General features: G+C 32.7%; 1 protein-coding gene across 5 annotated transcripts in view; it reads left to right on the top strand.

The window, feature by feature from the left end:
• Positions 1–24,010, top strand: part of Cnksr2 (connector enhancer of kinase suppressor of Ras 2) — a 284,365-nt gene that overhangs the window by 22,197 nt on the left and 238,158 nt on the right. The window lies entirely within an intron of this gene.

A 24,010-nucleotide genomic window follows, 5' to 3' on the forward strand; every position in this document is an offset into this window, starting at 1 on the left:
ATATAGCCCTGTACAATTAGATATTTTTAAAAATTCTAAATATTAGTCTCCATCATACAGCCCTTTTTATTATAGTTACTTTTTTCCTTAGGAGACCATACTATGCCCATGCCAACATTTTTCAGACATTTAAAAAATCTTAGATCACACCAGCTTATATTCTTGAAGAACAGGACTGTCAGGGCTGTCAATAATAACCATTTATAACTGCCTCCAACATAGTAATTGTATTATAAACTTTTGAAGCCAAATACACCTGTCTATAAATTCCAACTCTGCTACCTTTTGGCCTTATGAATTTGGACACAATGAATTCTGAGTTTTAGGCTTCTGATTTTTTAGATGAGTAAATCTTCACCTCAAAGAGTATTTAGGTTTTAATAAGTAATTTGTGTAAAAGATGTATCACAGTCTCTAGCACTTTTAATAAGTTGTAAAAATATTGGGTATTGGTAATAGATTTGTATTTGAGGTAGTAATGTATGCAAAGATCCTGGCAGAGCTATAAATTTATTGGTTATTGTTATCATTAGGTATCATGTCAATTGCCTACAATCAAGTAAAACTTTAATTGAAGCTGTATGTAAGTAGGCATTTTTTTTTGAGTTTTTGTTTTTAAATCGGTACCAGGGATTGAACTCACGACTGCACGCTTACAAGGCAGGCACTTATGCTGCTGAGCTAAATCCCCAACCCCAAAGTAAGCATTTTTGAGCCATTCCTATCTAACTTCAGTGAACCTACATAAAGAAACTAGAAATAAATAAAAGACAACTGAAAAATGTTAATACAACTAAATTTTCCCTATGCCGAGAGTGGACAGCACAATTCAACATGTCTTACTCATATAAAAATATACTACATAAAATCACAACTTTTTGTAAATTGAAAAGATACATTCTAATGTCCTAGATATGAAATTAGTTAATATATTGCTAGCTTTTAAAAGCTTATGCTACAATAGGTTATGCTAAAATAGTTAATAGTGAAATTCACTTAGTTATTTGATAAAATTTAAGTTTTTGTGCTTTGTTTGCCATCTTAATTGTACTTAGATCATAAATCTTAGTGTTTTGAATCCTTAAGTTTATGATTAACTCAAACCTGTGAAACAAGCGCCACAAGTGTATACACTAAAAGAGCCAATGAAACAATGAAAACCTATAATAGAGAGTTAGAGTTACCATTACTGTTATAACAGTAACAGTCATAAGGAAAATCGGTCCTCAGTCAGTGTTCTCAGCCTTTGAAACATTACTGCCAAACTTATAAATTCATACTGATAGTACTTTGTAAACAGTAGAATCATTTCCAATATCCATGATAAATTTATATATATTAACAATGCTACCCCTAATTTCTGTGAAAACTTTAGTGTTAAGTTGGCTAATGCCATAAAATATTAAAGGCAACTTAGATTCTATTATGACAAGACAGGGGAAATATACTAATTTCTACTGTGACTATGGCTGATATCTGGAAATTTGAGTTATAGAAATAAAAGAGTTAACTGCTTATTCTTTACTACATAAGGTTTAAAAGCGTAAAATCTTACAGGAAATTTAAAGAAACCCTGCACATTACTTTAAATCTATGCTGAATTTTAAAATAAAGCATAAAGGGTATTATGCAAGCATGCATAAAATATTTTCTGTGAGTTTGATTCTGTTTTGGAAACACAGAAATGGCTGATCTTAGTATCTAGCTGATCATTAAATGTAGAATTGTATCCTAAATAAGGGTTATTACAAGTATATTGACTACAATGTATAGCTTTTAATTCTTTATATAGTTTGCCATGTTATATTTTGCTTAACCAGCATATTATTTGTCAGAACAAAGGTTAAATCACAGTATTTTTAGCAGCATTGTATAAAAAACAGAAACAGCATTGTGTAAGAAACTGTTCTGCATAGAGTCTTTATTGTAGCTTCTGTTTTCATAAATAGGAGTGTGTAACAACATGTATATAAAGTAAACTAGATTGCAAGAATAGTTTAATTAGTTTTTAAAAATCATGCATTTAATTACTAGCCTTTCATAGAATTTTCTTTGATCAAAAAGAATGCCTGGGATTCATATGTGAGAAATACAGTGCACTTCTATAAAAAAAAATAACAGTGGTTCAGTAGAATATAGTTACATAAAGAGGACAGAGGAAATGTGAGATTTTATCAGAAACTAGGCCTTATGTAAAAAATGACATCTTTTATCAAAAAGATATTTTAAAATATCTTTAATAAGATGAGCTCCTATTTGCTTGAATCTTTGTATCATTTTTGGTACAACTGGGGTTTTATTCATAGTCTTGGCCTACACGTATATCTTCAAGAGTTCTACCTATTCTGCCTTCCAATATTTTTAAGATTACTGTTTTAATATTTAGGTTCTTGATCCATTTTGATTTTAGTCTAGTGTATGATGAAAATTATGAGTCCAGTTTTATTCTTCAGCATGAGGAAAGTCAGTTTCTCCATCACCATTAATTAAAGAAACTGTCTTTCTTCCTGTGAAGTTATTTGTCCCCTTTGTCAACATAATGTAGCTGAGTATGTTTGGAGTTGTTTCTGCCTCTTTTAAGCCATTACACTGTTACTCGGCTCTGGTTTTGTTTTGTTTTTGCCAGTGCCATCCTGGTTGTATCACAGTAGCTTTGTGATATAATTTAAGTCAGTGATTTTGATGCCTTCTGCTTGCCTGTGTTGCCCAATCAATTATTGGTTGATTTCTTTCCACTGTTTCTGGAGTAAGATGGAATCTGAATGTTTGTTTTAATTTTCATCTCTCAAATGAGCAATGACATTGAACATTTTTTCATATATTTATTTGCAATTTGTATGTCTTCATCTGAGAAGTGCCCATTCATTCAGGATGCTCAGTTTTGGGTAGGGTCTACTCTGGCTTTACAGGAATTTTAGGCTTATTTTCTAAAATTCTTTGAGGCATGCTGTTGGTATTTTGATTGGGATTGCATTAAATCTGTGTACTAATTATGGAAGTATGGCCATTTTCACTATATTGGTTCTTCCTACCCAAGAATAAGAGATGTATTTCCATATGTTGATATCTTCTTGGCTCTGTTTTTTTATAGTACTAAAGATTTTAGTGTAAAGTTCTTTTACTTTCTTCATTAGATTGATGGGTAAGTAATTTTTTAGCTTCTTATATTTTGGTGCTTAGAACTAAATAGGGCTTCCAGCGTCCTAGATAAGTGTTCTTCAGTTAAGCTACACAGCCCCAGTATTTCTTATTCTTACATATTTCATTTTTTCCAATGCTATTATAAGAGATGTGGCTTCCTTAATTTCTTTCTCAATGAATTTATTGTTTTGGGGGAAAAATGCTGCTGATTTTTGAGTGTAGACTTTGTTTCCAGCTATGCTGCTGGACCAACAACAGAGTGAAGAGACAACCCAGAGTGGAAAAGAATTAGCTGTCATTCCTCAGATAAAAGGGCTAATACCTAGAATATACAAAGAAATTTAAAAAGTCTCTAAAATTTAAAGACCCAATCAAAAAATGTTTTTCTGAAATGAATAGGCACTTCTCAGATGAAGTACGAACATCAAATAAATATATGAAGAAATGTTGAATATCAGTGGTCATTCTAGAGAGTCAAACTAAATCAACATTATGATCCCTTCTCAATCCAAAAAGAATGACTATTATCATGAAATCAACCATTAACAAATGCTGGCAGGGCTGTAGGGGCAAAGGAAACTCCTCTCCACTGTTGGTGGGAATGTACACTGGTGTAACCACTGTGGAAATCAGTGTGGTGATTCCCCAAAAATTTAAAACTAGAGGCACCATTTGACCCAGCTATGCCCCTTCTTGGTATCTGCCCAGTAGAATTAAAAGCATCATGCCACAGCTTTGGGCATGGGTCTGCACACCCATGTTTATAGCAGCACAATTTGTAATAGCTAAATTTTGGAAACACCCCAAAAGCCCATCAACAGTTGAATGGGTAAAGAAAACGTATTTTTATACAATAGAGTGCTACTCTTCCATGAAGAAATGTAATCTTGAGGCATTTATAGGTAAATGGATGCACCTTGAGGCCATACTCTTCAGTGAAATGAATTGGACACCCAAGTTAAAATATCACATAGTTTCTCTATGTGAGAAACTAAAAGTGTAAATAATTATCAAAATATATCATAGATACTGAAAAATAAGAAAACATTCAAATGGTAAGGGGAGCAATGAAGAGAGCAAAGGAAGGAAAAAGAAAAAAAAAGGAGAAAATGAAAATGAAGGAAAAAGAAAAGAAGAAAATGAAAACAAAGGAGGGGTTTAATTGGGAGGGAAGAGGATTGGAGAAAACAAAGAACTGAGCTATACTACATACAGGTTCAAATCCCTTATGATGAATATAATCAATATGTGTGGCTAGAATGTACCAATAAAATTAACCAAAAATATTTTAAAATATTTAAATTTTAATATGGCCATGTCTGTCAGTTTTGTCCATTTTACTTGTATGGCTAATCATACTCTATTCTGCATAGAAAAACTTTTCTGTCCCCATATTGTATAGAAATTCTCTTCTAGTTCTTTCATCTACTTAAAAATTAATTTAGCTTTTTAATGTGAACTTTTAAGGAATGTGTAATATAAACTATGAAGTCTGATTTTTTTTCCTGAATGGGTACACAATTGTGTTAACACAACTTACCTGTTTTTATTTCTTATACGTTTTTAACTATTTTTGGTATATAGACTACCTGCTATCTGAGTAATAATTTTTTCCTACCCTTGTGAATGTTTTTTCAAACATCTTGGTTATTGCCCAGTTTTCTTTTCATGCAAAATTTAGATTCAGTGTGTCAGCTGTCATAGAAAAAAGTTCTATTAAGATCTTGACAGGAATTGCAATTGAATTTATGTTACTTTAGGAAAAATTAATATCTGTACTCCACTGAGTCCTGTTACACAGGAATGACGTACCCTTCCTTATTTGTTTGTCTTTTACATCCATTAGGGATATTTTGTAGCTTCTTTAAGTATATTTTATCTTGTTAGGTTTATTCCTCAGTAGGTTGTTTTTATTTTTGTTACGAGTGAACCATTCTTTTTTCTTTTTTCTCATTAGCTTCCCTATGTGTAGGGAAGTTTCATCTATTGTTTTTATACAGTATTTGGCCCCTTTAGTAAGCATTTTTAGTCTAATAGTTTTTCAATGGATTTTCTTGAATTTTTAAGTAATCATATTATGGATTTTGATACTTTTTCTCTTCTAATATCCTTATTGATAGTAGAAGAAAAGTCTTTTACTTGACTTCTTTACATTTACTAGGACCATTATTATTTAATGTTAAATATTTTTGACCTTTGGTGAGAATATTTCTTGAGTTTCGCTATTGATCATGATTCTGGATTTTTCTGGGTATGTTTCTGTATTTGACAAGATCTGGTTAACCAATATGTTAATACTTAAGTTTATAGTTAAGTTCTATAATTTAAAATCCCTCATATGTACATTAACCAGTTGATTTAGAAAACCTAGTTTAAACAAGTCATCATTAGTGGTTTCTAAGGCCTGAAGGTTATATTTTATCCTCTAGGAAGAAAATTTATGCAGAGAGCTATTTTAATTTGAATGTAGTGACTTAGTTTATAAAGTAAATTTCTTTTAAGTCTTCTAATGAAAATGTAACTTTATGTGTAAAAAGCCAAATTCTATTTTGAACTGATTGACACCTGTTTATTTATATGTATTGATGAACTAATTAACATTTTTACTATTGAATTACTACAGCAAAGAATTCAGTGCCCTAGTTTTCACCAATTTCCTGAAAAATATTTCATGTATTCCTCTGGTGATTCATAAAGCTTTTAATTATCCTCTCAGAATAAAAGAGTAAACAGATAGAACTGTTGGACCACTCCCAACTGAGCCAAATTGGCTTTCATTAGAGTTCTGAACTTCTGTTTTGTGCTTTGGGTCAGGATAAAAAGAGCTGGGAGTTACCAATTGTCTCTCTCTTCTGTTTGTAGAAATCATGAGCTGAAATGCAAGTTCCTAGTTCTCTAGAAGTCATTAAATTTATACAAATAATATTAACCTTGTTGCCAAATTAAAGGTTACCTTCCCTGTACATATTTAAAGGAAATTTGTTATCATATTAGCTAATATAAGACATTTTTAAATTAAAATTAAGAATTAGTGCTATTTACCTCTTTCTTAGCAATTAAACTACATAAGAATCATATGTTGAAAAGTTTTATTCTACTCCTTATTTATAGTAGTTGTTGAAATATTGTGTTCACTAGATCACAGTCATAGAGCAATACTACTCACTTTTTTTATTTTAAAGAGATTAAGACAAAACAGGACATCACAAAGCAGATCAGAACAGAACAATGTAAGCAATACAGTATTTCACCAGAAGACAACCTGTAATTAACAATAACTACCACAATGTCTCTGTCTTTGAAATAGTTGAGCATAACTTCATATACAATAGTATCAAACATAACAAAATAGTATAAAACAAATCAAGAGAATGAGAGTATTACAGGGCATTCTGAACCAAATAACAGAAAACAAATAATGGCTACTATGTTATCTCTTTTTCCGTAGCAAATTGGTTTATACTATCACACGTAATACAGTCCAATAAGATAAAACATGATAGAGCCAATGGAAACAGAAGAGCAAAAGCATGGTAGGACTTCAGAGTAAGAGATATTATATCAGTAATGGCTATTATAATGACTTATTTTCTTCAAAATGGCTATTTATACCATCACAGATAAAAAAATCAAACATACAAGTACAAACCCATTCCAACTAATGAATGCAGTCATTATAAGACTTCAGAGCAATGTAATGGGGAATCATGATTACCATAAACTTTTATGTACTCTTACTATTTCATACACTAGGGATACTATATGGTATTTATACATGTGAGTTTGATTTATTTCACTTATGAGTATAGTCTCAAGTTGCGCCTATTTATTAGTAAATATCTCAATGTGATCATACTTTATAGCTGAGTAGTGCTCCATTGTATAAAAATACCACAACTTTTTTTTTATCCATTCCTCAGTTGATGGACACTTAGGTTGTTTCCAAGATGTGGCTATTACAAATTGTGCTGCTATAAACATGGGTGTACATATATCATTGTGGTATGATGTTTTCAATTCTTCTGGGTATATGCCTAGAAGTGGAATAGCTGGGTCGAATGGGACTTCCAATCCCAGCTTTTTGAGGAATCTCCAGACTGACCTCCACAGTGGTTGTATCAGTCTACACTCCCACCAACAGTGCAGGAGAGTTCCTTTTTCCCCACAGCCTCTCACTTCTATTTGTTGGACTCAGCCAAAGGTTTCAATTTTAAAATATCAATTAGAACTGTATTATTCTGAAAGTAAATCTCAGAGCTGTAAGATATTTGAAACAAATGTAAAACCATGGTTAATTTTGTACTCATAAGGAATATTAGAAGGTTGAATTGAAAAACAAAGAATAAATCTTATTACAGAAATAAGATACCTAATTTTGATTTTCATTAATTCCCTAAGTTTGAACTAGTTCAAACTCAAGGCTGAACTATACTGTGCGTGTTAGGGTAGTTAAGACAGACATATGTTAGCCTATGATTGCCTTCCTAAAAGGACCAGTTTCTCATGATTAGTAATTCTATTTCCTATGCCAGTGTTTTTAAAAAATCATTTTTGCTTTTTATTGTATTATCACAAGATCATCAACTATCCCTGACCCTAAAATATTCCCTCTCTATCTCAAATAGAACAGTTTTAGTTGATTGTTTTTTTAAAGATTTTGGATTGTCATTAAAAGAAATGAAATTTGATTCTTGTATATGTAATATTTTCCTTGGATGACATGACTCACATTTGAATAGAAATGCAAAGTTTTGTTTTGAATTATTTTTTAGGGTTATAATACTGGGAGACCAGGATCAGAGTGCTTTGTTCATAATTGCCAGTATATAAAACTTTAATAGGAACTTAAAGTTGCCTTTAGCATTATTGAATGAATCATGTTCTTCTTAAGTGGCTTTTAATATGTGATGCTATAACCAAAGGGTACAAGGTTCCAAGGTGGATGCTTACAACAAAACACGGTAATACGTTTGCTTGCATTGTTGTATATTTTAGTATAGTTCTTATTTTCTTTCTTGAAATGAAAAATTTTTATTCATTTTAAGTTCCTTAGAAATTCTTACCATTTCTGGAAAAGTGCCTTGAGTTCAGTGCCCTGCTGTTAAATATTATCATGAGTGCTGAAAGGATAGCTCAGTGACAGACTGCTTGCTTAAGCATATATAAGGCTCTGGGTCCAATCTTCAGTACTAAACAAAATTAAAATAAGACAAAAGGTTATTATGAGTAGTAAACTATTGCCTTTAGAAACGGAGTTTCATTCAAATGTAAAATTAAAATAGGATACTATAACATTAATCTTTTTCATACACATTAATGTAGAGATGTCTACTAGTAGTTTTTAAAATAATTTTACCATGATTATTTATAATGCATATTGAAGTTTAGCTTTTAATTCTTATATTATTTTAATTTTTTGATACATTTTAGATACATATAATGATAACATTCAAGAGAGGAAATTTGTACTGTGTATAATATACCTTGATTTTCCCCCATTCCCCTCCTCTCCTTTCAATTCTTCTTACTCTCCTTATTTACAAAAGATAAGTTTCTATTTTTTCCATCTTCTTTTTCTTTCTTTTCCTTTCCCTCCTCCCCCACCTCCCAGCTCCCTAGTTTTCTTTTCCATTTGAATATTTTCTTACTATTTCACAATATCTGTTGTACATTTTGTTCCTTATTTACACTTTGCATTCCACACACCAGATAAACAATGTAATATTTACACACATGTGTCCAATTTATTCTATTTAAGAGTGTAGTCTCAAGTAGTATCCATTTATCTAGAAATGTCTCATTTTTATCCTTTATGGCTATCAAGTTAAGGTACAAATTCGCCATGATGAATGTGCTCATTATGCATACCTAAAATGTACCAATAAACTTAATTTAAAAAAAAGAAAACTTATATGAGAAATAACAAAATTAAGACTACCAAAGAGATATGAAAATTAGATTACCAAAAATGGAGCTCTTATTTTTAAATTATGCTTCCCAAGTCATGTACTTTAAGCAACATTCATATGAATATAGACAGTATTTGATAGTAAGGGATAAAGATATATGATCACTTTCCCTTTTTTCTGCCCTTGGATATGTATGTGTATATGTGTATTTAATTTTATCAGGAATATACCAAGAGGGGAATAGGTGAGTCAAATGGAACCTCAAGTTTTCTGTTTTTGAGGAAAGTCTATACTGATTTCCACAGAAGTTGTACCAATCTATACATACTCCCAATAAAGGAGAAAAATTCCTTTTCACACACAGCCCTGCTAGCGTTTGTTATTGGTTGATTTCTTGTTTTAGCCATTCTTTCAGGATTGAGATAGGATCTCAATGTTGATTTAATTTGGATCTGTAAAATGACCAGTGATATTTAACATTTTTTCATACATTTATTTGATGCTGTACTTCTTTATCTGAGAAGTGGCCATTCAGCTCAGATGCCCGTTTTTGAATGGGGTCTTTAAATTTAGGGAGGGTATGAGTTTTTTGAGTTCTTTATATATTCCAGATACTAGTCATTTGAGTAACAGCTGTAGAAAATTTTCTTAACACTCTGAAGGTTGTGTCTTCACTCTGTCATGGTTTCTTTTGCTGTGAAGAGACTTTTTAATAAGATAAGGTCCTAGTTGATGATTCTTTGTAATAGTTCCTATGCAACCCATGTTTTGTTCATAAAGTCTTTGCCAACACGTCTTCAACAATTCTATTCTATTGTCCAGCAGATTTATTGTTCCTCTTTTAATATATCAATCAATTTTGACCTTAATTTATTGCATAGTAAGAGAGATGTAGTTTTAATTTTTGGCATGTAGAAAGCCAGTTTTTCCTGCACCATTTATTAAAAAGGATATGTTTCTTCCAGTGAAGATGTTTGGCCCTTTTGTCAAAGAAAAGGTGGCTGTATGTATTTGAATTTCTTTCTGCCTCTTCTAATCTGTTGCTCTGACACTCAAGTGTATTTTTTGCTAGTATCATGCTATTTTTATCACAATAGTTTTATAATTTCAAGTCAGGGATTGTGATGCCTTCTACTTTACCTTTGTTGCCCAAAATTGCTTTTGCTATTCTAGGTCTCTTTTGGTTCCAAATTAATTTTAGAATTGTTTACTCTAGTTCTGTGATGTATGCTTTTGGCATTTAGATTGGGGTTTCATTATTTCTGTGTAACAATTTTGGAAGTTTGACCATTTTCACTGTATTGATTCTTTTTATCCAAGAGCAAGGGATGTATTGACATTTTCGGATATTCTGTTCTGTCTTGTTTTTCAGTGTACTATAGTTTTTAGTGTAAAGATAATTTACTTCTTTTATTGTATTGATCACTAATATTTCAGTTTTTGGTGGTATTGTCAAAGATGTGGTTTCCCTATTTTCTCTCAGTGAGTTTTTTATTTGTATGCAGGAATGTTATAGATTTTTGAGTGTTGATTTTGTATCGAAGTATGCTAATGAATTTGGTTATTGAATCTAGAAGTCTTTAGGTGGAGGTTTTGTGGGCTCTTCTGTGTAGAGTAGAAATTAGATAATACCTTCCTGAACAACCCAAATGGATCACAGATTAAATTAAAGAAGAAGTGTGACAGTTTCTACAATTAAATGATAAAGCAAAAATAACATAACAAATTGTGGGACACAATGAAAACAGATATATGATACAAATTGTAATGATGAATTCCCACAGCAGAAAAAAAATAACGAGCTCAAATAACCTAATGTTGAACCTCAAGCTTCTAGAGAAAGAACAAGTAAAACCAAAAACTAGTACAAGGGAAGAAATTATAAATATCAGAGCAGAAATTAATATCTTGAGACTAAGAAAAAAACAAAGAATTGATGAATTGAAAAACTGGTTCTTTGAAAGACTAAACATAATTGAAAAACCCCTAGCCAACCTTATAAAAAAAATGAAAGAAAAGATTCAAATCCATGGAATTAGTAGTGGAAGGGGTAAAATCACAACATATCCTGTAGAAATTCACATCATGACTACCTACATGATGAACCTATTCTTAAATAATTTGAGAAATAGAGAAGAAATGGACAGATTCATAGATGAATTACCAAACCTGAATCAAGAGATATAAAAATTCTAAATGATGGAATATATCAGTCAGTGAAATCGAAGATGCAATTAAAAACCTATAAAAAACCCCCAAAATAAAAAATAAAAAACTCAAGTCCTAATGGATTCACTGCTGAATTCTACAAGAAATTCAGAGATCTAATGCCATTAGTCCTGAAACTCCCAGATTCATACCTAGAGAAAAGCGTAATCCTGTTATCAAAACCATAGAGGGAGTCAAACCAGAAAAGAGAACTACAGGCTAGTCTCTCTAATGAATATAGATGCAAAATTCCTCAACAAGATACTAGCTTATACTAGCTGTCATAACATACTATCTGTAGTTCTTACAGTTACAAAGCTTGCAAAAATTACAGAAAATACATCTGAGTTTGTAGCTATTCAAGACTCTCAATACTTTCTTGGTTCCTGTCACAGGTTGATTTATGGCTGTCATGAATATAGGCCTCCATAGCAAGCAGTGGTAGTATGTTTATATTTATGTAAATCTTGCTTCCCCAGGGTCTTTTCATTGAAATTCACCAAAGGGGAAATTTGGGATTCAGTTGAAATAAAAGCTTGCTAAAAGATTGTTTGTACAGGTGCTTTCAGGCAGTTACCAAAAGTCTCCTAGGAGGGTTCAGTGAATATCCTCTTGTTGGGCCAAGCTCCGAAGTTTCTTGAGTAGTGCTTTACAAAATACAGCTATTACATATGTTGGGTCTTTGCCCTTGCCCTTACCTCCCTACATTATTTTTTGTTCAGACTTAGTCTCCTTTCCCTAGAAGAGGAGCTTGTTTTTACTTTGTCTTGTGAAGGTAATAAAAAACTTTTGTCTTTTCGTATGACATAAATTATATAGTGATCGTCACATTTACATTTTATGCTAGTTTTTAAACTTTGAGACCTGAGCAAACATGATGTCCCTGTGTCTTTATCCTCTTATAAATTCTATTTTTGAAGCTATGATATTGAGCAGTAATTTAATCAGATGAATTATACAAAGGCTAAGCTTTATTAACTATTGAGTTGCCAGCAGGATGAATGGGGTATTAAATTATGACCTAGACTTTCAAAATATCATCTAAAAGTTAATTCTCAAATTCCTGCCAAGAAAATGCAGATTGTGAAGAAACAAATGTTTCACATGTAGAGTTTAATTTATTACTGGAAAACCAATGTGGGAAGCAATAAGCGGAGCTTTTTTAAAAATATGAGTCCTGTCATATAGTTTCTTTGACACAATAATCAGCCAAGGCTAATAAACAACCTCCCCATTTTGATTCATGTGACTTTTCACAGAAAATTTTTCTCCTTTTCTGATTTTCAGACATTTTTAATTTTGATCTACTTATAGGAGTTCGGACTCTGTGGTGAATGAAGAGAAAACAGGAATTACTAATTGAGCTCTTCCCATTTGATTATCCAATAAACATTGATTGCAATGGAATACTGTCAAAACTTAAGAGAATTTTAGAGAGAGAAAATGATTATAAAGCCCATATTTTTGGAGTTTTTGAGAAATGTTTTATGATAAGAAGCAAAAATTTGTATTGTTTATGGTTTCTCCCCCTTCCCCCCAACTTTTTTTGAAGAATTTACACTGCACTCTTTTATAATTGATGGTAAGAATGTTGTGAAGGATTAAATTAATTGTTGCTCATTTAGGCTGGTGAATTTCTCTTTACACATTACCTTTTGGAAAATTAGGAAGTTTTCTGAATATCAGTCTTTCAAACCTGCATTTTGGGATTTAATTGAATAAATGTAAATATAACCTAGTTTGGAGTAGCTTTTTTCCAATAGTTTTTCTATTTCTTTTTTTCTTTTTTTGTCTTTTTCCTTTTTATTGGTACTGGAGATTGAACTCACGACTGCCTGCTTGCAAGGCAGGCACTTATACCGCTGAGCTAAATCCCCAGCCCAAAGCTACAATGTGAAACATTTCTTTGTGGCCCTTAAATTTGTGACAAGTTTGTAGTTTATTGAGTATTGTGTTTGTGGATATGTAATTTTGCTGTACTGTGAATTTTTTGAGAGTACACAATTCACTAATGGCAGGACCTTTGCATTTATCTGCATTCCCATTCCCAATTTTGAGACAAGGTCTCATTAAGTCAATAAATTGTCTAGTCTGTGCTTTAACTTGAATCCTCCTGCTAAGCCTCCCTTGGTATTGGGATTACAGGCCCGCGCTACCATGCTCAGATAGATATGTTATATATTTCTTAAACAGGAATAATGAGCCCAAAAAGGCATGGCTAGATATTTGAAAACAAGACCAATTTTTACACACACACACACAGACACACAGAGTATATATCCAGCCCTCATCATTGTCTATTGACCTTGTCAGTTTTTTAAAAAAACAAATCAGTTTTCTTTTTGCCTTGGGCAAGACTTGATCTAGTAATGTCCATTACTATATCTGAGTATGTGAGAAATACACACGCTCAGACTATACCCCAAACCAAATGAATGAGAATATATAGTTTAATCAGATACCTAGATGTTTGTATGCACATAAACTTTGAGAAACAGTGCAAACTTAACGTTCTTTTGCGTTATTACAATTATTTTGAAGTTATCTTACAAATTTTAGCTAAAATTTCAAACTTTCAAAATATTTTGACTTCTTAGGTAAAGGAAAATATGTATATAGGCTAATAAGATTATTTGGTTATTTAATTGTGTTACATTACTTATTTCTTGTACATGAAGAAAAACATATAAAATTGAATATTACCACTTATATCTATTTTAGGCAGCCTACCATAAATGGGATAAATGTGGCGTTGTTTTTATCCTGATCATAAATCCTTACATGTGATAAAAGACAAATATTCATAGGTTTAATGTAAATGTTCAGTACAAATGGTAGTTTACTGTTTAGATGCAAAATATATGTTGACTAAAAACACTAATATTTTAGAACCTGTTTTTAAAGTCATACGTTTATATAAAACTAAAAATTTGTGTGTGTGTGTGTTTGCTTGATTCTAAAATTACTGAGTAGTTAATAATACGGACATTTATTTGTAATGGGAAAATGTATGTAATAGTAGAGTTGGCTTCAAACTGTACATTTGTATTGAGGAATAAAGTTTGTTTTGTATTGAAGAAGGATCATAAGATATATATTAATCATCTGCCTGACAAGTGCAAGATTTCTTCCTCTATCCGGTACCAGATAGAGGAAGAGAGAAAGGTATTGAGGTTGTATTTAATAATGGATGGAGCTGTTTTGAAGTTATTATTATGCTAGTTTTTTGTGTGGAAGTTATTTCAATTAGAAGAAATGAGTTTTGTATCTGAGTTGAAATGATTGGCTATACAATTTTTATCTCTATATTTCTATATTACTTTTTATAGGATCATCATTTTAAAAGATGTTTCTGTGTTTTTCTATTCATTGTGATTTCTTGCTCAGGAGACCATACGTATACAGTAGTTCTATATCTAATGTGCAGACTATTTTCTGCTTCTAAATCTTTACCATCCTTGGTGGCGGGGCAAAGATGGTGGATAGAAAACAGCTGGCTACAGAGGCTCCCTGAGACAGTCAACATAATACAGCATGGGGAGCCCCGAACAGAGGGAGATGAATTCTCTCATCCCAAGAAGAAACTATGGTGAGAAGAAACAATCAAATATGCAGTCCTGGTGCTATTATTAGAACAGCTAAAGGTTCAGTGCTCCCGCCAAACTTGGTGAGCCATACGAGGTCCCGCCGCTTCGACTCACGGGAGGTGCAGTCACACTGAGGTCGGGGGTCAGCCAGCCGAACGGACAGCTGAGCTGTTGGGGAGCCTGCATCAACCTGTGGTGAGTGATGGAAGTGGAGCAATTCCATAGAAAGGGGGGGCTCCAGTGGATAACGTTCTGGGACCAGGCAGAACTGGCAAGTACAAGGGGCAGCAGTGACTTCAGTCAGTTGTAAACTTCCCGAATGGGATTGGTGGAATGAGCTAGGCCTGGATCACACAACCTGGCTGAGACCCAATAGGCTATCCGAAATCAGTTCCCTACAGCAGCAGCGCACACTAACAGAGTGAAGCCTTAGAGTTTGGCTGACCCGGAGGGGAGGCAGTGCACAGTGAAACAGTGCAGGCCTTAGCAGATTGACTGATCCAGTGGGGAGGGGGCAGCATACACTGCCCCTGTTTACAACTGACTAGCACACTGAAGTGGGAAGGGCCACCTAGCCAGCGTGCTTCAGAAGAATTGTAACCAACAAAGAAAGAAATTGGGGCCTCCTGGAAGAAACAAAAAAGATTGGAAGAGGAAGCAACAAAAAGATTCCCCAGGTCCCAACCCTGAGAACATTGATCCAGGATAGGTAAATACAAAGGATAATGAGAACAGCAAACATGCAGTATCAGACACAGCATCAGTGGACATAAAGAGATATCTTTGGTACCTCATAGACGAGTTCAAAAGTGAAATATTTAGCCAAGTAAAGCAAGATATAAGAAGATTAATACAAGAGATGCTAAGCACTCCTCAAGCAGACAAAGATGGAAGAAGGGAGGAACTCAAAAACAGAGAACCATTTGATGAAGAATATAAACAAAATATAGAACACATGAAGCAAAGTCAAAGAGATCACCAGGAAATTAAAAACTATGGAAAGATGGCAAATCTGCTTGAAAGAAACTAATGATAGATTATCCAAACTGGAGGACAGTTTTGCAATGTGGGATTATGAAAGGAAAACTTTTTAAAAAATAACAAGGAAGCAAGCAGTAACAATACAAAGAGTAGAAGACAACAAGAGGATCTATAACTTGAGAATAAAGAATGTGAATGAAGAAGCAGGGGTACAAACAAAGGAACTACAAAGGTTATTCACAGAAATATTTAAGGAAAATTTCCCAAATATAGGAAAAGGAAATGATATTCTGATGTATGAGGCATACAGAACTCCAGCCACCTACAACCAAAACAGAGCTACACCCACAAACTTAATAATCAAGATCCCAGAAATTCAATATAAGAACATAATATCAAAAGTGGTTAGAGACAAGAAACAGATAAAACTATAAAGGAAGGCCCATCAGAATGACGGTAGATTTCTCGACACAAACCATCAAGTCAAGAAGAGCCTAGAGCGAAATAGTCCAAGCCCTGAAAGAAAATAACTTACAGCCCATATTGATATACCCTGATAAACAGTCTGTAGAAATTAATGGAGAAACAAGATGCTTCCAAGACAAAGAGGAAATTGGGAAATTTGCAACCACCAATCCAACTCTACAGAGAATACTGCAGGGCATTTCTAGAGAGAGAGAAATGTACTGGATTCCAGGAACAGTGGCAGAGAGGCCTCAATGAATAGAGCAGAAAACAGAATGAAGAAGATAAGCAGACAACTGATGACAAAAAAAGCATAACAGAAAGGCAGAGAAGGTTAGTTATAATTTCTAATATAGATGGCCTTGATACACTAAATTTAAAAAAAAAGAACCACACGTGGAGTAGATCAGGAGGTAAGGACCACCGAGATGCTATGTATAGGAAATATAATTAACATGAAAAGCAGTATGTGGACTGAAAATCAAATATGAGAAAACAATGCTCTATGTGACAAAGAACCAGAGAGTCATAGGGGCAACTAGACCAGTATTTGTGGATAGATTGGAAAGACAGGTTTTAATAGATAAAGGAATACAATTAGAGATCAAGTCCAGGAGAGAGAAGGTTTGGAACCACTTAGGTAAATAGCAGGTTGCCCCCCCTGCGCATTTAAAACCAAGGGTCTTGGTCCGACCCAAAAATGTACAGTGTACCCTGGGGAAGTGAAAGGGGAGGGAAAGTCTTTAAAAAGATGGCAGAAGATATTATTAATAATGTATCAAGACTTAAAACCCACATTACTCACACCACTCTGCTTAGATAGATTTTATTCTGTCCCAGTTTGTCTACTTGCATTAGATTTGAGGGCACAGACAGCTATCCCTAAAACATCAGGATATAGCACAGTAATCATCTTTAATTTCCTATTAACTTAATCTGGAGCCCTGTATGACTTATACTGTTTTATCATGACTGATCTTAGTTAAATCTGGTTTGTTTGATTGCTGTTTGGTATCGACAGATTTTATTCAAAAGTGATATGATTGATAGTATCAAGTCTGAGTGTATAGGCAACTATACTGAAGGTGACAAGACTCTAAGATATACATTCTGGTTTGATTATTGCCTGTTTTTGAAGTTTTATGCTATATACAAGGTTGTGCTTTTTTGGTACTGTTATGTAATGATATATTCGATTATACTATGTCTGATATGATATAGCCAATTCTATTGAAGATAACAAGAAACAACACAAACTACGGTAGAACTCTTTGTACAACGGTTTTATATGCCTTTTGCGTTTCATGTGTTTATCGGAATATGTTTTGTTTTGTCTTGCTTTGTTTTGTTCCTCCCTCTAATGTAGAAAGTATAGAAATACATGTTAAGATTCATGCATGTGTAGAATCTATAAACAGTTTATGAGAACTGATCTTATGACACATGATGAAATGAACAGATACTTTGAAGAAAAAGAGACACTAGAGTACCCAGTGCTGATCCTGGAGTGTCATAATGTGAAACCCAGCAATAGTATTATTCTTTGTTTAGATTGATATTAGACTGCTTGGGTTTCTTCAGTCTCAACATAAAGATAGGATAATTGCATGTATGTTTAAGTGTATAGGATTGAAAAAGTATTTCTAAGTTTTTGTTGGATAGTTGAACAGAACTGGTTGCAATCTTACTGTTTGAATCCCAACTTTATATGCTTCCCTTTAGTATGTTGAATAACTATTTGTAAGAGGACAATTTGTAATCATCAACTAGTGATTTCTTACTGTTTATTTTTTTCTTTGAAAGTATGTATTATTTCTACCCACTCTCTGTTTTGTTAAGTCTTTCTTTAAATAATTTTTTTTTAAAAAGACACTACAGTACCCAGTCCTGATCCTGGAGTGTCATGATATGAAACCCAGCAATACTATTGTTCTTTGTTCAGAATGACTTTAGCCTGCTTTAGTTTGTTTAATATCAACATAAATGAAGATAGGGATAACTGCATGTATGTTTAAGTGTATAGGATTGACAACCGTATTACTAAGTTTTTGTTGGATAGTTGAACAGAACTGTTTGCAGTCTCGCTGTTTGAATTCCTACTTTATATGTTCCACTTTTGTATCTTGAACAACTATTTGTACAAGGACGGTATTTAAACCTCAACTAGTGATTTCTTACTGTTTATTTTTTCTCTGAACATGTGTATTATTTCTACCCATTTTCTGCTTTTTTAGTCTTTCTTTAAATATTTTTTTTAAAAAAGCCTTTACCATCCTCCTAGGATGATAACATGGAAAATTGTATACATAGGAACAAGAAACTAAATGGCCAAAGATAGGAATTGTTTGGAAAGTTTGTATGCTCTAAATATATATATATATATATATATATATATATATATATATATAACTAAAATAGATCATGTTAAGGTACTAAGCTGAAAGATATGTTCCTACAAAATATGATTTTTTTTCTCGATAGAAGAAAAAGTAGCCACAAGTCACAGTTCTTCACGCTGAAACCAGAATTTTTAGAACAAAAATCATTATACTCTCCTTCCTGTTTCTTGTCCTTGGATCCTGGTATTTCTAGTGTCTCACGATCTTTCCTACCTGTGTGTAGTAGACTCCCCCACCATCTGTAGACCTCAGTTCTTTTTTCCAATTTCCCCAGAAAGCTACTCTTGATCTCTCTTGATTTGATGAAGTCCCCCTATGCCCATTCTTGGTATCTGCCCAGTACAATTAAAAGCCCACATCCCACAGCAATATCTGCACACCCATGTTGATAGCAACACAATTTGTAATAGCTAAGTCTTGGAAACACCCCAAATGCCCATCAACTGATGAACGGATAAAGAAGATGTCGTATTTTTCTACAATGGAATATTATTCTGCCATAAAGAAGGATAAACTTGAGGCATTTCTAGGTAAATGAATGCACCTTGAGACTATACTCTTCAGTTAAATAAATTGGACCAACAAGTTCAAATATCACATAGTTTCTCTACTATCAGAAACTGAAAGTGTAAATAAGTATCAAAATTTATAATAGATACTGAGAAATAAGAAAATGTTTAAATGGGAAGGGGAACAAGGCAGGGGGAGTGGGAAAAAGAAAGAAGGGAAAAACAAAAAGAAAATAGAAGGAAAAACTGAAAACAGAGCTTTGGTAAATAAGAAAAGGAAGAGGGATGTAAGGGAAAGGAAAAGACTGGGGAAAAATCACTATATATCATGTACAGGTACACAGACTTTCTGATAAATGTGATCATTATGTATATTTAAAAGGTACCAGGGAAATTAACAAAAAAGTACACAATGGCCTTAACCAATTCACATTTTTGTACTACTGCTGCCACTCTCAGTTTCAGAATTATGCTCATTTTGCAAAATTGAAACTATATATATATATATATATATATATATATATATATATATTAAACTCCAATTCTCAATTATCCCTCTCCCTAGCCTATGGGGATTCCTATTTCTCTTTATGTTTCTATGAACTTGATTTGTCTAGATGCTTCATATAAGTGGAATCATACAATTTTTTGTCCTTTTGTGAATGGTTTATTTCACTTAGTATATTAAGCGTCAAGGTTCAAGTATCTTGTACCATGTGTCACCATTTCCTTTCTAATCCTTAATAAAAAGACTTGTGTATATAGAATATTATCTTTATCTATCTGTACTTTACTGTGCACTTAGGTTTAATTTCACCTTCTGTCTGTGTAAATAGTAATGCTACAGAATATGTTTATACAAATATCTCTTTAAGTCTTTGTTCTTAATGCTTTGAGTATATAGCCAAGAATGCAATTGCTAGCTCTTGTGGTCACTCACTCTCTCTCTTTCTTTCTTTCTTTCTTTCTTTCTTTCTTTCTTTCTTTCTTTCTTTCTTTCTTTCTCTTTCTTTCTCCTCTTCCCTTTTCTCCCTTCCCCTCTTCTCTCCCTTCTACCCTGCCTCCCTCCCTGTCTCCCTGCCTCCCTCCTTCCCATATTTGATGCATTGTTTTTGAGGACCTGCCAAACCATTTGGCATTCTTGCAAACAGTACCCGACTTTGTGCTCTTATTGATATCAGCCAATCTAATGTGTACAAGATAATGTCATTGTAGTTTTGATTTGCATTTCTGTGCTGATTAATGATATTGTTCATTCTCGTGTGTTTATTGGTTGGCTGTATATATTCATTGGTGAATTCCTATATAAGTCATTTTCCCATTTTAATTCAATTTTTGTTATCTGTACTGAGTTGTAAGATATTTTATATATTCTAGTTATTAACCCCTATCAGATGTAAGATTTCCAGATATTTGCTCTCATGTATGGGTTGTCTTTTCACTCTATTTGTAGTTTCCTTTGATGTGTGATTTTTAAAATTTTGATGAAATTTATCTATTTTTTCTCCTGTTGCCTGTAACTTACACTTTTTAAAATTCAAAATCTGTAAAATGTAGCTTTCATAATCAGCATGACCATGAGAAGCTTTCATTTGAAATTGTCATTTATTAAATGAATATATAGTATTTGTGTCCAGAATATTTTGCCACTCATTGATGAACTTTTAATTTTCGAAAGATGATACAAATAGAACTCATCTTTTCATTTGTTGTTAATATAAAAAAAAATCCTTACTGGGTATTTTCTCTGTGGATACATAAGTTCTGCTACAAATTGTAATATTTTTGACGGCAGTATATATTAGCTATTTTCTACTTGATAACCAGTTATTAAAGTACAAAAAATATATTTTTAAAATGTTTCAGCTTTGAAGTAAAAAGACTCCAATGATAACTTTAGATATGTTTAACAAAATGATTTTTTTGAAAGTGGCATTTATTCCTTCATACAAGGATTTCTTCCCATGAGAAATCCTTTGCTGAATATAGGGTGAAGGGTGGATAGACTTCTCTTAGAAACTCATCAACTTTTATCCAATGAATATTTTAAACTATATCATAGATCCAATTTTTTCTCCATTATCAATTGATAGTTTATAGTCTATGTACTAGTTCCTTTTATATACTAGCACATCTAAAATTATTCATTGGTATAGATTTTGTAATATTGTTATTTTGACTCTCATTACACGACTAACCATGTTTTCCCTTAGTCATATTACTCCTATCTACTTTTAATTTGCATTGCTCTGCTGAATTGTGTGTGTAAATGACATAAATATCTTTTAATGCAAAGCATAATTTAAGTGTATTTTGAATAATGGTTTAAAGTTTTAAATGAAAAATGAGTATTTTTGACATAATGACTTTTAGTATGGTGCAGAGATTTGGAAATACTCTTTTGTACCTCTCTCTCATTTCTAATTTAGTTTAGTCTTTAGGAACAGAGATCTGGAATCAGATACACTTGGCTTTACACCTTGCCATAACCATTTATAAGGTGTGGAATCATAGGCATGACCACTAAATCACAATTTCTTATTTTTCATATAAAATCAAGATGATGATATGCAACTCATGAAATAGTTTTAATGATTAAATGAGAAGATATTTATAAAGTGCTTATAATAGTACTTGGGACACAAGGAACAAAAAAATAAGTGAAAGGTACTACTTTTTCTATCAAGTCTTCCATTTGAAAATAACAAAACTGTTGTAAGCTTAGCCTTTTCTAAAATAAATTAGGACAGAGTAATGAGAACAGGCCTAGAAGAAAATTGCCCTACCTTTTTCTATTTTATTTGGTTTTCTTGAGAATCCTTGTGAAAATAAATCATAACTACTTGTTGTAGAGTAACTACTTGCTATTAGGACATAAATTGTGAGGGATGATATTGAAGAACTTAAAGAAGAGTTTCTTAGGTCACAATGTATTATATTGGTTGCAGTATTATCTAAATGCTATTTTCAGTTTTTTACCTGCCATTCATTTAAGTGTAGCTTCAGATTGAATGCCAGCATTGTACTCTGCCTGCACTGTATTAAATTCATCAGAGTATGCAAACATAGAATTTAGTCCTTGGTAGTTTTTAAAAAATTTTCACTCAATAATTGAAGAATATGATTTTAATAGCCACTGTCCTAAATTATCGCTTCTTTCATTTAATAATTATAGAAACCTATCTTCTTTAATCTTGTTTCTTTTGCAGAGTATATATCCACTTTATTGTTGGAATGTTTTTTCTTTGAAGTCTGGAGATGGTCTTATAGAGTCAAAACAAATTAGACTTTAAATCCTCTGGGACTAATTTTAAATCCTTGCTTTGCAAGTCGCTTACTGTATACATTTAAGGAGTTACATAATTTCTTGTTTTTGTTTCTTCATCTTTATATCTTTTATAATAGTCCCTTTGATTCTACTTAATATCTCCCTTTTTACTTCCTATCCTCACCAATGCCATTTGTCATCTTCCAAATGAATATTCTTCATGCAAGGCCTTCCCTTTTTAATTTTCCTATTGCTGCACAACCCCATATACTATCTGACTTCTATTTCCAGTATTCTGATACTGTTTAGGATACAATCACTGATAATCACCTAATTTCCAAATTCAGAGTCATTTTAGTCTTTCCCTTATCTGTATGCTGTGTCGCATTTAACACTTGGTTGTCATAACTACCTTATTACCTTTGTCTTCTCTGATCTATTTCTGTTCTCTTTTTTGTATGTCCTTTTCTCTGGACATCCCTAAACTGCTATGGCCCACTGTATTTTTCACCATATATACACTTCCTCAATGATTGTATCTATTTCTGTTTTTACTGCTGTTTGCTACTTTCTTTAATACCAAATTGTAATGATTCTTTGGATATCCTCTGTTTTGGCCTCCAAGTAGTTCATTCCTTGAGGTTTTTGTCATGTTTACTTTTGCATCTCCAGCCTTCAGGACCTATCTGACACGTGGTTCCCTCATGTTTTTTCTTGTTCATGACTTCAGAGTTTTCTCTTTAAAATAAAAATTCTGCTCTGTTTCCTGACACTGTAGTTAGTTCTGATACTATTCTGGTAATCAGCACACATTTGTAATGCTACCAGTATACGTGTTAGTCTGCCTTTTTCTCTACCTTTTTTTCCTTTATTTTGGCTTTACAGATATCTCATGGATCCCTTACACATTCACACAGGTTCATAAACTTTAGATGAGAGGCCTCAACCACTTCCATAACTAATTTGCCTGTATCTGCACCCATTATCTCCTTTAGTCCTTTACTAGAGATACATGTGGATGTTTTTTGTTGTTGTACACTTAAATATTTTTAAGCGTTTAGCATCTTAAAGAAAAACAACTCTCTAGATCTCATATTCTTCAGGTACCCTCTTACTTGTCTCTTGTATAGGCTGGCTGTGTAGAAGAATTCTCAGCTCATTCAGCGTTGGTTTATTGCCACCACTGTGAAATTATCATAAACATCACATTTAAGTAACTTTCATGTTGCTAATTCTAGAGATAATTTTAGTTCATACTAATATTTCATACCAGTGAAGAATGAAAGATAAAGAAGACAGTGTAGAGGTGCCACAGGTAACTCAAATTACTTTAAGAAAGTTTGAATGTTTAATAAGGACTTGTGTAGTCTAGTATTAGATCCTAGCAGAAACCTGGCTGCTTTTAAGTTTTAGTCTTTCCCTCATTCAGTGGTTCTATAAAATCTCCATTATGGCACTTTGTTTCCTTGACATATGTATTCTAACCCTATATTTTTTCTATAATGTCTTATAATTTTTACTCTTTTATAATTTTAACTAGAAT

The sequence above is a fragment of the Cavia porcellus genome, unplaced genomic scaffold, assembly GCF_034190915.1.
Source record: "Cavia porcellus strain 051 isolate PalLab524CR breed Dunkin Hartley unplaced genomic scaffold, mCavPor4.1 scaffold_33, whole genome shotgun sequence".
NCBI lineage: Eukaryota > Metazoa > Chordata > Mammalia > Rodentia > Caviidae > Cavia > Cavia porcellus.